Here is a 12,898-nt window from a genome sequence, read left to right as displayed (position 1 = left end):
GGGGGGGGGGGGGGGGGGGGCAGAGGGATCCCTGAGCGCTGCCCAGGGAAGGAGTTTGTCATGTGGGCCAGATTGAAGGAGGCCAGCAGAGTGAGTCTAGCAAAGGGTGCAGACGCAGGACGTGGGTTCGAAGCTTGGCTCGGCTACTTCTAACCATCAGCCTCAGGCCAGTCACTCTGTTTCCCTACTTGTGAAATGAGAAGAATACATCTTCTCTACAGGAGAGAGACAAGCGCAGTGTAACGGTAAGCACCCTACAAAAACGGGAATATTCTAGACTTCTTGGGGGGGGTGGTGAGAGGAGGGAAGGTGGGAAGACAGAGGAAGTCAGAGGAAGGGTCCCCAGTGAAGCAGAGAGTTTGAAACCCAACCTGCTGGCTTTACTGCCAAGCCTCTGTCATCACAGGAACCCAACCTGCGGCAAACGTATGCCGAGTTCATAAACATGATTAAAAAGGTTGTTTGCAAAGTTCATACAAGCGGATGAGCTGCAGATGGCGGCAGTAATGCCCTTCCGCAGCAGGCAACAGCTGGCTGTGTAGACTCAGGACAGCTGCAGGAAGGCGGGGTGCTAATGCCCACTCTTGGCTTTGGAAATGGAGGGCGCACAGACCCTACCCTCTCTGTGACTAGGGATCGAGGAGACTTCTAGAAAGTGAAACCCTAAGCCATAAGACTGCCATTCGTTCTAGAGAGATCAATCAGGTTTTCGATTGCTGTCCAACAAGGAGGCCAGACAGAAGAATGTGCGAGCCTAGGAGCCCCTTGGACAGGAGCCTTCCTTGGGTGGGACACAGCCCAGCCCCATCTGGCAGTCCAGCTCCGGGAGTGTCCTTGGCAGGAGAGGGTTCTGATCTGAGTTCTCTCCCTGCTCTGAGGCCAAATGCAGGGACCAGAACCTTCTCTCCTGCTCGTGGCTTTGCAGAGGGCTTTGTAGGTCGCATTTCACCGAAGCAGGCATCAGCCTATCTTTCTTTGATGGTGAGCCAGGAGGAGGCAGGGTCCCAGGACTATCTGTGTCATTGGCTTCCTATTTGAGCAGCCAATATAAATACTTCACAAATGTGATGAAGGAGACAAGGTTGATCGGGATAATACTATGAGCCCTTGGCCCCAATTCAAGATGCCCCCTCTCTCTCCACTCACCTCACTGCCTCAGCCCCTTCCCTCTCCTGGCAGGCTCTACTCATCCTTCGAGAGTGGTCCCACCTGCTCCAGGAAGCCCTCCCTGATACATCATCCATGGCAGCTCTCACACTACCCTGCTCTTGTACCTCACTGCTGCTTCATGCACAGGCCCCCTGTCTGTTGGACAACCTGGTGCCCCCTATGGGCAGCGCCTCAACTGTATGACAGTTCTCAAATGTTCGCTGCAGTATGAGGAACCCAGAGAGTGCCCTACGACGCCTTCCATGACTGGATCCGAGCATGCAGAGCTTCCCACGAACCTGCAGCATGAGGTTTACGCCTGCACATTGTTACGGGCCCACTGCCTCCTGCTGAGCGGGGGGAAGAGTCATCAGTCGGCTGCCAAAAATATGCCAAGGCCTGAACTCACAGATGATTCCCCTACAAGGGTTGGGGAGCACACACCCAGACTTACAAGTCTCTTCTCTACCCCCACCCCATTTTTTCCGGTCCCAGAAAGCCCCAACTAATCTCTCAGTAAATACCACAGGCTATGTCAGATTCAGATCCAGCCAACTGCATGCCAGACGCTCTTCACATATCATCTGGTTTACTGAGAGAAGCAACATGGCGGTGCTAAAGAGCAAAGGCTGCAGTGGGGTGTGAACCGGCTCTGTGATCACCAGCTCTGGGACCTGGGACAAGTTACCTAACCTCTCTGAGCTGCAGCTGCCTCCTCCACAAATCGGAGGTCCATCTCTCTCAGGTCTCCTGCTGAAATAATGTTTGTAAAGTGTTTATCAAGTGGCCGGCACTCTTAGAAAGCACTCAATAAATGATAATATTGCATTACTGCATCGATTCCTCGAGGTATTACTGTCTTCTCTCTACCAGTGAGGAGGGCAAAGCTCAGAGACGTCAGGCTACGTGGTTCAGAGGCAGAGAGCTGCTGCTAAGGAGACAGAGATGGGAATTTGCACACAGGTCTTCTGACTTAGGGCGCACTGATCTCGCAACCGTGTAGGCTTGCAGAGGACACTATAGGGACAGAGAGGCGGCAGGGTGTGCCCTCACCCCCAGGGAAGGTCACAGCCTCAAGCCATAGGAACCAAGTAGCTGGGGGACCCTGGGTCGGGTCCCTCCACCTCTCTCTGATTTCAGTAGCCCCTGAAAGTTGAGGCATGGCTTTAGCAAGTCTCTATTTGAGAGGTTTGGCTGGTCTCCCCCAAGTTAAATGCTGCTGCAGGAGCTAGGCCAAACCCCCCAAAGCTGATTAGATAGGCACCTGCTCCCCCCCCCCCAAGGAAACTGGGAAGGTGCAGCCAGCCATCAGCCTTCACACATGATGGGAAAACAACTGTTTTCAACACTCTGGCCACAGTGCAAACCCAGCTCCATGGAGACCTTCTCTATCCGCAAATAGCCAGCAATGACCGGAGGGTAGGAGATGGCATGCAGAGGGCACTTCGCTGACTATCACCCCTCAATGGGGACAATCACACCATGCGTCCATCACACAGAGTCTCGCTGACCCCGAGACCCTGGTTACATTAGACATAACCTCAAGGGGAAGAGGCACTTTTGCAGACACAATTTCTTTGGTCTTCTGGGCCACTCTGGAAGTACATACTTTTGCCCCATTTTACAGGTGAGGAAACTAAGAGAACATTAGGCGATATTTCCAATGTTGCACAAATAGTAAGGAAAGGGCTATTATGCAGACCCAGGTCTCCAGGTCCCAGGCCAGGGTTCTTTCCATAATAGCATGCTGTTCATTCATTCTCCCTTTGCTCCACTCACTCCTTCAATCACTTACCTACATTTCTGACCCTCAAGGTCATTCATCCGCTACTCCGTTCTCCCGCTGCCTGAGGAAACGTGGGGGACCGCGGTGATGTTCTTCTCTCCTGTGGACCTGCCAGGAACGCACCCTTCCCCAAGCCTTCCCAGCACAGCCGTACATAGCAAACCGCGGCTGGTCCCAGAGTGAGTGCTGGGAACGGGGCACACTGCTCCAGGCTGCGCCCTGCCCGCAGCCCTGGTCTAGAACTGACCCTGCACAAGGAAGTCAAAAGCCCCACACATCAGGCATCTCAACCTCCCAGGGGCGCCTGGGTGGCTCAGTCGGTGAAGAATTTGACTCTTGATCTCAGCTCAGGTCATGATCTCGGGTCATGGGATCGAGCTCTGCATCGGACTCCACGGTTAGTGGGGTGTCTGCTTGAGATTCTCCCTCTCCCCCTGCCCCTCCCCCCCTCTAAAATAAGTATAAGAATCTTTAAAAAATAAAAATAAAAAGGATCACAACCTCCCAGAAATCTGGCTCTGGGAATGGTATTTGGGAAGAGGGCACGGAGCAGAGGAATGGGAAAGACAACATAGCCTGTCGCCCAGCTCACAGGCAGGTGCGTGTGGCTGAAGCAGATCCAGCCAATTAATTAGTCAGTTAACGACGGTATTTTCTGAGTGCCCGCCACTGTGCCCACGGCTGCCGGGGCACCATGGATTGGGAGACAAAGGTCCTGCCCTCAAGGACTGATGATCTGGTGGAGGGAAGGAGACACATCTGGAAAGAGAAGCAACTGATGAGGCCGGAAGCACCGCAGTCTCAACTACAGCACAGACGGTGAGCACTGCAGAGAAATTCAGAGGAACGCAAGGCACCTGCCACTGGGAACAGAAAGATTTCATTCAGACCACGGAATATAACAAGGGCGACGTAGAAGGACGACCAGGATTTAGATCTGGGATGGTATGGAAGGAAATTACCCAAACTACCTCCTCAACACCACGGCTAACGCAAAAGACTGCCTTGATCCTTCCCTCCCCGATCTTAGCTAAATATTTCATCTTTTTTATAGGCACTTGGCTGAGGCTCCAGGATGGGAAAGCAGAGCAGTAAATTAGATCTGTGAGAACATCTCAGGCCCAAACACACACACACACACACACACACACACACACACACACACGTGCGCGCGCTCCCACACTCCATTCATCCCCGCTCTGTTGTGAACTGACTGCTGTTCTCGGCAGCCTGCTGGGGGCTCAGACCTGGGGCTGCCTGAAGGAACCCCTGACGGCCAAAACAGGTAACAAAGGACAAACTATATAGTCGCACGATGAAATATCATGAAGACGGGGAAAACGAGAGAACTGCAGCTACAAACAACATGATGAATCTCAGAAACACACTACTGTGTAAAAAAACGCGAGCTACCGAAAGCTACACAGAGCTCTCCACCATCGCACAGAGCTCAAACGCAAGCAAAATTAGAGCTGTATTGCTCAGACATAATGTGAGCGGCAACACCACAAAACCACGGCAGAAGAGTAATAAAAACGCAGTCAGGAGAGGGATCCCCTCTGAGGGGAGAGGCTGGGGGCACAGGGGGACAAACGATGACATGACCAGCGGATAGGTACTGGCGAGGACCTGGCCTCGGGTCAGGTGGTGGGTTCAGGGGTGTTCCTTCTACTATCCTTCATAACTTATATGTGCATTTTGTATTTATCAAATACTACTTTATAACCTAACTTTAGGAGCTTGTGAGCTTATGAGATGAATAATTTAACGTGGCTGTGGAAGCTCGAGAAGTCAGTGAGCCAACCTGCCGATGGTTACCCAACAACATGGAAAGGCAGGAGTGGGGGAGGGCGGTTCCAGAGCACGTGGGTTCCCAGCCCCCACTCCTGGGCTCCTCCCCTCGGTTTCCTCTCCCTGCTCCTGTGGCTGACAAAGGAGTCCCAGAAGCATGAGGAGGAGCATGGGTGTGCAGACTGCAGAGGACAAGACCAGGTGGGATGGGACAGCTGTCACCTCATGAGAAGGCCGGCCACAGACAAGAGGACGGAGAACCTTTCTGTGTGGCTTTGGGGAACAGACAGGGGCCAATGAGAAAGAATTAGCTACGGCTAAGGTGTCCTCAAAGGGAGTGAGCAGCCCCAGGAGGCTGGGAGCATCCACCGCAGGGGGCCATGGGAGAAGCTGGAGCTGAACGTCTGCACCTGATTTAACGCCCTGTAAGAATTCTTTTAATTCAGGGACACCTGGGTGGCTCAGTTGGTTAAGCGTTTGCTTTTGGCTCAGATCATGATCTCAGGGTCCTAGATCGAGCCCTCCGTTGGGCTCCCCGCTCAGCGGAGAGTCTGTTTCTCCTTCTCCCTCTGTCCCTCCCCTGCTCATGCGTTCTCTCTCTCAAATAAATAAATAAAATCTTTAAAAATTAAAAAAAAAAGAATTTAGTTCAGGATTCTGTGGACCAATGGTACCAATGGTATGGAGCAGGGGGAGGGCAATCAGGGCAGGGGACGTGCTCTGGTTCCCGTACCTCTGATGATCCAGCCCAAATCCATCCACTCGGGCTTTCTTGTCCCAAATCCATCCACTCGGGCTTTCTTGATGAATAAAAAAGTTAAACTGGCTTCATATTCTCTGGCTATTGGGAGGACTTTAAAAGCAAATAAATAAATCTCATGGTAGAAAGAGAAACAAGCTTATAATGTAAACTGTGGGTCAGGAGAGAAAATGTTTTGAGGGGAGATGGCACACATTTCCCAGGATTCACCAAGTGTGCCAGGAGCAGGTACTCAGTTATATAGGGCATTTCTGGCAGCTGGAAAGCCCATGCCCACTTCACTTCCACAGTTCACCAGCCTCAGGCCTGTAAGCACTGTGCCGAAAAGGAAGATCCAGGAGTGCGCCTAATGACAGGTGGAGGTGACTTCTGGAGAAGCTGGGGCTGAGGTCCTGCAGATTCCCAGGCCCCTCCCAAGGTGCATGTAATTGTGCTGTTGCATTCGGGGTCAGGAGGACACTCCCAGGCAGAGGGGAGCAGCTACCCTGGCCAGAGACAGCCCAAAGCAGAGCCGGCCCCAAGCTCAGGGAGCTCACAGTGCCGGGGGCGCAGCGGCCAACTCTGCTGGCTAGACACGGATGCAACAGCGGGTGGAAAGGCAGTGGTGGGAGGAATCTTGGAGGCCAGACGGCCCCCAAAGTGAAAGGCCCTGCCCAGAGCCAACGAGAAACCTGACCCAGGAGATCATCTGAAGGCGCCGCCCGCCCACGGCCTGGAGCGAACCCCATCCAGGCTCCAAAGCGAACATCTGTTGCCCTGGCACCAAGGCTGGCCAATTCCACGTGAATTTCCACCCACCCCACCCCTACCAGCTCCAGTCTCTGCCCCTTGAGGTTGACCTCTTTAGGGTGGGCCTGGCATGGGGTACAGACAGGTCAGGTTATAACGCGTGGATCTGGTGAACCCTCTCCAAGCTCTCACCCAAGGCATCTCTCCCTGGTTACAACGGGGTCGCTGCCAGGGATTTTGCTCTGGCCAAGGACAGAGTGAGGCCCAGCTTGGAGTGAAGTCCTTGCTCACTCCCCATCTCAAATCATGTTTAGTGTCTGCAGTGGTGGCAACGGAACCAGAATCTTCCACCTGCAGGAATCCAAAGGGTCAGTGCACTGATGGGAATCCCAAGGGCCAGACAAGGGAGGTGCCTCGCCCTAGGTCACAGAGCCCAGAAACCTGGGACTGTCCCTGCTCCCCTTCACTCCCATCTGCCTCTCTCATTTCTGCACCTGCTGTCCTGTTGCCTTCTGCAGGGATAAGAGGCTCCACAGGGCAGAGAGAGAAAGAATGTATGGCATTCCCTGGCAAGAAATTTAAATGACTTCTAAAAACCCACAATCCTTACACACCCAGGTGCACACTCTCTTGACCAAGCACTGTCCCCAATTTGAAGTGTCCTTCACCTCTGGGACAGCAGGCTTATAGAGGTCAAGCTGAGGCCTGAAATCACACAGCCCCCCAGTCCCACCCCACCTCTACACCTTTAGGCAGGGAGGGGTACACAGAGATCCTACTGTTTTAGGGCCTCCAAATAAGATCAAGGAAGCCCTGTGGCATCCTTAAGGGGTCTCCAGGGTGGCCAAGGAACAAGCAAGCCTTCCAACAAATTGGCACTTGCTCAGAGAACCAGGGAGCTGGTTCCCGGAGCTCCCGGAAGCTGGGCTGCAGGACTATGCATCAGGGCACACACAGGAAGAGCTGGGACTAGACCCCGCCTCCTAATCTTTAAAACCGTTCACCCTCTCAGACAACCTGTGACGTCTGTCACCTCTACTCAGGTCCCTAGCGTCTCTAACCAAAGCTCAAGCACGCTTGGGGCAATCCTTGGGGGCACAGGTGGTGTGGAGGTGGGGGCAATGCAGGGCCCTACGGGGCAGGTGCTGGGAGGGATGGGAACAGCAGGAAGGATGGAGAATGAGCTGAGAATGAGGAAAGAAGCCACACTCTACACAGTCAGGTCCCTACCTCCTGCTCAGGGACCTCAGGAGGCAAACTCATCCGGCCCAAGGGAGCCAGGACTGGCTCTGACGTCCCACACAGCAGAGAGCTCCCAAATGTCTCTACAGTAGACGTGGGTGCGACAGGGCCTGCCTGCCAGAGCAGAGGCTGCTGGGCTGGGCCTATGAGGCCAGCAAGGGGCTTCATCTGCATTCCACCCAGGCCGTGCCCGGCAGGACGGAGATGCCACCATGAGCCTGCTTCCCCCCTCTCTTTCTGAGTTCCGCAAAACCCAGCAGGGAAACTGCACACAGCCCAACCTCGAGGCAAAGCACTCCATGCCCATCCAGCCCCGTGCACAAAGTTTTCAGTCTGGCCACGGCTTTCACTGTGTAGACAGGTCCTGGTAAAAGCCCCTGGCCGGCAAGCCCCAGACAGGAAGGCTGCAGAGGGCAGTGAGGCTGGAGGTAAGGAGAAAGCATCTTATCACCAGGGTAAGACAACACATGGGTGCTTCCCCCAGTCCCAAGGTTCCAGAGTTTAGAGATGGAAGGAAAGAAGGAAGAGCAAGTCTGCACGCCCAGTCAGGTTCAGAGTCAGAGGCACGCTCGAGGGCCAAGCCATGAGGCCACGGCATGAGGAGACCCAGTGGTCGGAGTCATCTTCCTGGTTCTACTGGCTACCCCTTGTGGGGGGGGAAGATATAGCTCCGTGGCCACCCCCACCACCTGGGTCTGAAATGGGACCAACCCCTGCCTCCTGTGCCCACCGTACCTGAGGATGCCCTAGGTAGTGGACTAACAGGTCCATGTCCCAAACCCTGGAACCTGTGAACGTGGCCTTATTAGGAAAAGGGGTCTTTGCATGTGTGGTTAGGTTAAGGATCTTGAGATGGGGAGATCATCCTGGATTATCCTAATGGGCCCTTCAATGCATTACAAATGTCCTTGCGAGAGACAGGAGGAGGGAAATTAGACACACAGAGAATGTGATGTGAAGGTGGAAGCAGAGACTGAGTCCTCCAACACAGAGAAAGAGATCAGAGTGAGACAGCCACAAGCCAAGGAATGCCGGCAGCCACCGAAGCTGGAAGAGGCAAGGAAGAATTCTCCCCTAGAGCCTCCGGAGAAGTGTGGCCCTGCCAACTCCTTTATGTGGTCTTCTAACCTCCAGAACCACGTGAGAATAAATTCCTGCTGTTTTACACCAAATATGTGGTGCTTGGTTACAGCAGCCACTGGAAACCCTGGAAGGGAACTGGAGTAAGTTTCCATCAAGAAACCTGTTTGGGCATCAACTTGTGCTCAGGCTGAGAGGCGCTGCTGCCTGGACATGAGCTCTGCCAGCTGGGAACGGCGCTGCCACCTGGACATGGGTGCTACCACCTGGACACGAGCTCTGCTACCCGGGAATGGGCACTGCCACCTGGGAACGGTGCTGCCACTTGGGAAGGTGCTGCTGTGCCGCCCACCAGCAGCCAGGGCTCCGGGCGGGCACTAGAGTCAGAGGCACTGCCTTCCAAGCCTGAGTGCCAGAGAGACAGGGTGGGAGGAAGCATGGCCTCCGGAGCCCAACGGCTTGGGTCTCGCCTGTGTGAGCCTGTTACCCAACATCTCTGAGTGTTAGTTTCCTCACAGATAAAATGGGGTTGTATTGGTACTGTGTCCCAAGGTGGTTGTGACGAGAACATTTTTTCAATGCCTATAAAGCACTTAGCACAGTGCCTAGCACATAGTAGCTACTTAATAAATACTAGCTGCCCTCGTTATACCCTTGAAAGGCCGCGCAAGGAGCAAAAGAGCAGCGCATCTGACGGCGTTTGCTGAACAGGGGGGCACCACACGAGTGGCGGCTGTGGTCAGTTATAACTTGGCGAAGTCAAGCTCGTGGCCACCGCAGCCCACGCGAGAGGGGCCGATCACCCCCGTTCATGAAGAATGTCACCTCCGCGCGTCGTCAAGCCCCCAGGGCACCAGGCCCCAGCCGCGAGGGAACCAGGCCCTGCCTCACGCAGGTCTGTCGTGGGGAGGATAGGGCCGGCTAGAGCAAACGGGTGCGTGGAGAGCGAGAGAGGGAGGTCAGGTGGGTCTGACCCATGAGGCAGCCTGCTGCATACTCGCCCACACCCTCACCCCCTGCCCACTGAAACCAGCTCTGTCCCTTCAGGCCTCTGCCCTTGGTGTCTCAGGGAACGCAGGAGCGTACAGGCTGTGGGAAGCATGCACAGGGAGCTTGTCAGGAAGCTGAGCAGCCCGCAGCCCTTCCCCCAGCAGTGCAAAGAAGCCCAGACTGCGTATACTTGGGGGACACATTCGGGCCCAGAAAAAAACCAGGACACACGCATGGCAGACAACTTCTAATGCTGCTCTGGGGCTCTTAGTCTCCCTGTGTTGGTTAAAATTACTGTTGGCCTCAGCTCTCGCATTTAATTTTTCACCATTAAACTATCATTTGGATTTGCCCATGGTGGTGTTTCTCACTGGAGTACAGTGTCCACGGGCAGAGACCTGCACAAGGGGGTTCCATTTTGGCCTCCGCCACCTACCTGGACCTGCTGGGGAAGTGCTGGGTGGCGCCCTCTGCCCCCTCAGTATCTCGCTCATCACTGGGAGGAGGACCTGGCCCCCTCTCCTGTCAGGGCTACCCTGTGGGAACCCTCTGAGCAGCTTGGAAATGATTCAGGTCACAAAGGAGGAGGGAACCTAAACATACCTGGGAGGCACGGAACTCTCCTCTTCTAGGTAAAGGGCGGCCAGTGTTCTATGCAGAGAGGAGGAGAGACTAGGTGAGACCTTAAGAACCTCATGACCAGAGGATTCGGAGATGGGCCCCCCCAAGGCTGCTGACCTGTGAATCTGACCTTTCAAGAGCTGATTGCTCCCTAAAAAACATCCTGGCCAGTCTCCTTGAACTTGTGGACAAACTGGGAACATTCTTCCTTTCAAAGCCCAAACACCAAGAATGGAAGGTTATCTTCTCTGGCCTATAAAGAAGTTTCTCCCCCTATGTGCAATTCTGAGAATAAAAAAATAACCCTCCCTTCTGATCCTGCCATCCCCTCCTACTACCACGTTCTCCTCCTCCCATGTAGACTTCCTCCCGAACACTCGGCCAGAGCAAGCTCCTACGCTCTCCTTCACCCCAGCTTCGACCCCTCTCTGGTGTCCCGCCAGAACAGACTGCAGCGGGACAGATGGCAGACCAGTGACTCTGAACCCTCTCCTACCCCCCATCCACGCTGATGGGCCTGTCGTGGTTTACTGCAGTCAGAAGAAATGAAAACCAGTTCCCAGCTGGCTCCCCACCTGGCCCAGCAGGAAGGAGCCCAGAAGAACAGTCCCTCTGGGTTCCCCAGGCACAGGCTTGTTCTCCCAGCTGAGAAAGAACTTGTCTACCTTTCCCAGGGATTCAGCCTGGTGGCCCGGGTCTAAGGAATGGCCTGGTCACGGTCCCTCTGAGGAGCATAGGCTATTTGAAAACAAACCCCCCCTTCCCCAGACTTAAAGCAATCCCTCTGCCCCTGTCTTCCTGTTATTGTAGAGAGGAGGGGGCTGTTTCCCCACCTTTTTAAAGCTCCGGAACCAAGCATGAGTCAGGCAATGTGCAGGGAGACATTGCTCATCTTCTCATGAGGAGGCAACAACGGGCCAACATCCCACAGGCCCTCCCTTGCTTGCAGCTGCCAGCAAACTGCCCCCAGACCAGTGCCGCACACACGTGACTGCCGCGCTGCCTGGAGCTGCCAGGCCCATCTCCGGTGTGACGTCCTGCCCACCACCTTGCCCTCACTTCCAGGGAAGGTGCAGAAAGAGCTGCGGACCTCCCCAGCCCAGACTCCCTTACTGCCGGGTAGGCCTGCAGGCTGGGGAGGGCCCAGGACGCCAGAAGACAAAGGCCTGTCTGGCCCGAAGTCACTCACCTCCCTTCACTCCGGGTGCGGATGAGCACATTATTCCCAGAGCCGGCTTTAGGCCGGCTGCCTCTCCTGGGTGCCCAGCACGGAACTAGGAAAAGGTGACGCTCACACTCAGCCGTGATGGAGTGACGGCAAATGATTTCTGAGGTCCTGACTGCCTCACGGGGATGAGCATCACTCCCCGTGGCCGCCTTGCCATCCTGACCATCACTCTGGTCCCCCAGCTGCCACTCCCACCCCCAGTGGGCTGATCTAAGGCAGACCTGCTTTCACCAAACAGGAAGCATGCTGCTACAGCGAAGCTGACGGAACCGGGGAATCTGTCAGGGGGCCTGCACTGACGTCAAACCAGACCCGACAGCTGTCATTCCTCCAGCCCATCACGCGGCCACCCTGGCGCAATGCGTGTGTCTGGGAGTGAGCAGGCACTCAGCCTTGTCTCAGACGCAGGGCTGCTCGGAGCCATCCATGCGGATTCTGCCTCTCTGGGCACAGTCTCCCCAGAGACAGGTTCTGGGAGCTGCTTCCCCCCCAGCCGGGGCTGGGACAGTGCAGGAAAACAGCCCTGAACAGGAGCCTGGGCCTGGGGGTTCTAGTCCTGCCTCTGCCCCCAACTTGCTATGATCCACAGGCCAAGTGCCTTTCCTTTTCTGGGTCCTAGCTTCTTCGTGTGTAAAGACAGAGGGTTGGACTTGCTGGGCTCTTTCCCTCCCATACCCTGTGGACTCCAAGGGCTCTGAACTCTACCTTATAGGTTTGGGAAGGGGCCTAGCACACGGCCTAGGAGAGCGGGACAACCCTCAGGGAGGCACTCCCAGTAGAAAGCCTCACCGTCCCATTTATAAGTCAGCAAGGGTCCCAGGGAAAAGCAGATGCTCCCAGCAAAGACAGTGCTGCCTGACATCTGCCACACAGAGCGATGGCGTGGCCAGGTACACACCTTCAGCTAAGGAAGGAGTGGGCAGGTAGAATGTGAAGCACTGGGGATTCTGGTTAGATGGAAGCACTTCCTGCTTGTCAATTAGAAAACCTTTCTTTCTTTCTTCCAGACACCTTTAACGATGAGCAGTATGGGTCCTACTTACAGAAGCACACAGCCATCTGAAGATAGAGAAACGGACAGGCAGCAGTTTTCAGCTTTGGCTACACCTGTGAATCCTTTGGGGGTCTTCTAATATCCAGATGCCCAGGGCATACCTCAGCCCGATTAAACCAAAGTTTCTGAAGACGGAAGCCAGCATCGGTATTTTGTTTGAAATCCACTGTGCAGAGAAGACTGAGAACCATCCTGATGGCTGGCCGCCCCATCGGCCACTGGGTCAATCTTTCTCCTAATGAGCCACGGCTGCTGCCATGGCCAGATCCGCGCTCCAGCGTTCCTGCACTTGGACTCCCATTCTCTCTCCCAATATTTGATCCCAGTGTGAAAGCAGTGCCGTCTCCCCGTTTTACAGGTGAGGAGACAGGAGTGACGACAGGAACCAGTAGGGAGGCAGCATGCAAAGTGACCAGCGAGCTTCACAAGTACTTTGTTTTACTCTAAGGCAGGACAGACAGACAGACA

General features: G+C 54.8%; 1 protein-coding gene and 1 long non-coding RNA gene across 8 annotated transcripts in view; one reads left to right on the top strand and one right to left on the bottom strand.

The window, feature by feature from the left end:
* Positions 1-12,898, bottom strand: part of TSPAN9 (tetraspanin 9) — a 198,403-nt gene that overhangs the window by 46,687 nt on the left and 138,818 nt on the right. The window lies entirely within an intron of this gene.
* On the top strand, positions 101-1,987 carry LOC121105387. Its single transcript, XR_005837822.1, has 2 exons — positions 101-245; positions 1,180-1,987. It is a non-coding gene; the product is annotated as an uncharacterized LOC121105387 (long non-coding RNA).

This window comes from Ursus maritimus, unplaced genomic scaffold (genome assembly GCF_017311325.1).
Source record: "Ursus maritimus isolate PB19 unplaced genomic scaffold, ASM1731132v1 scaffold_26, whole genome shotgun sequence".
Taxonomy (NCBI): Eukaryota; Metazoa; Chordata; class Mammalia; order Carnivora; family Ursidae; genus Ursus; species Ursus maritimus.
The sequence above is the reverse complement of the archived record's forward strand: the minus strand, read 5'-3'. Positions and strand labels throughout refer to the sequence as shown.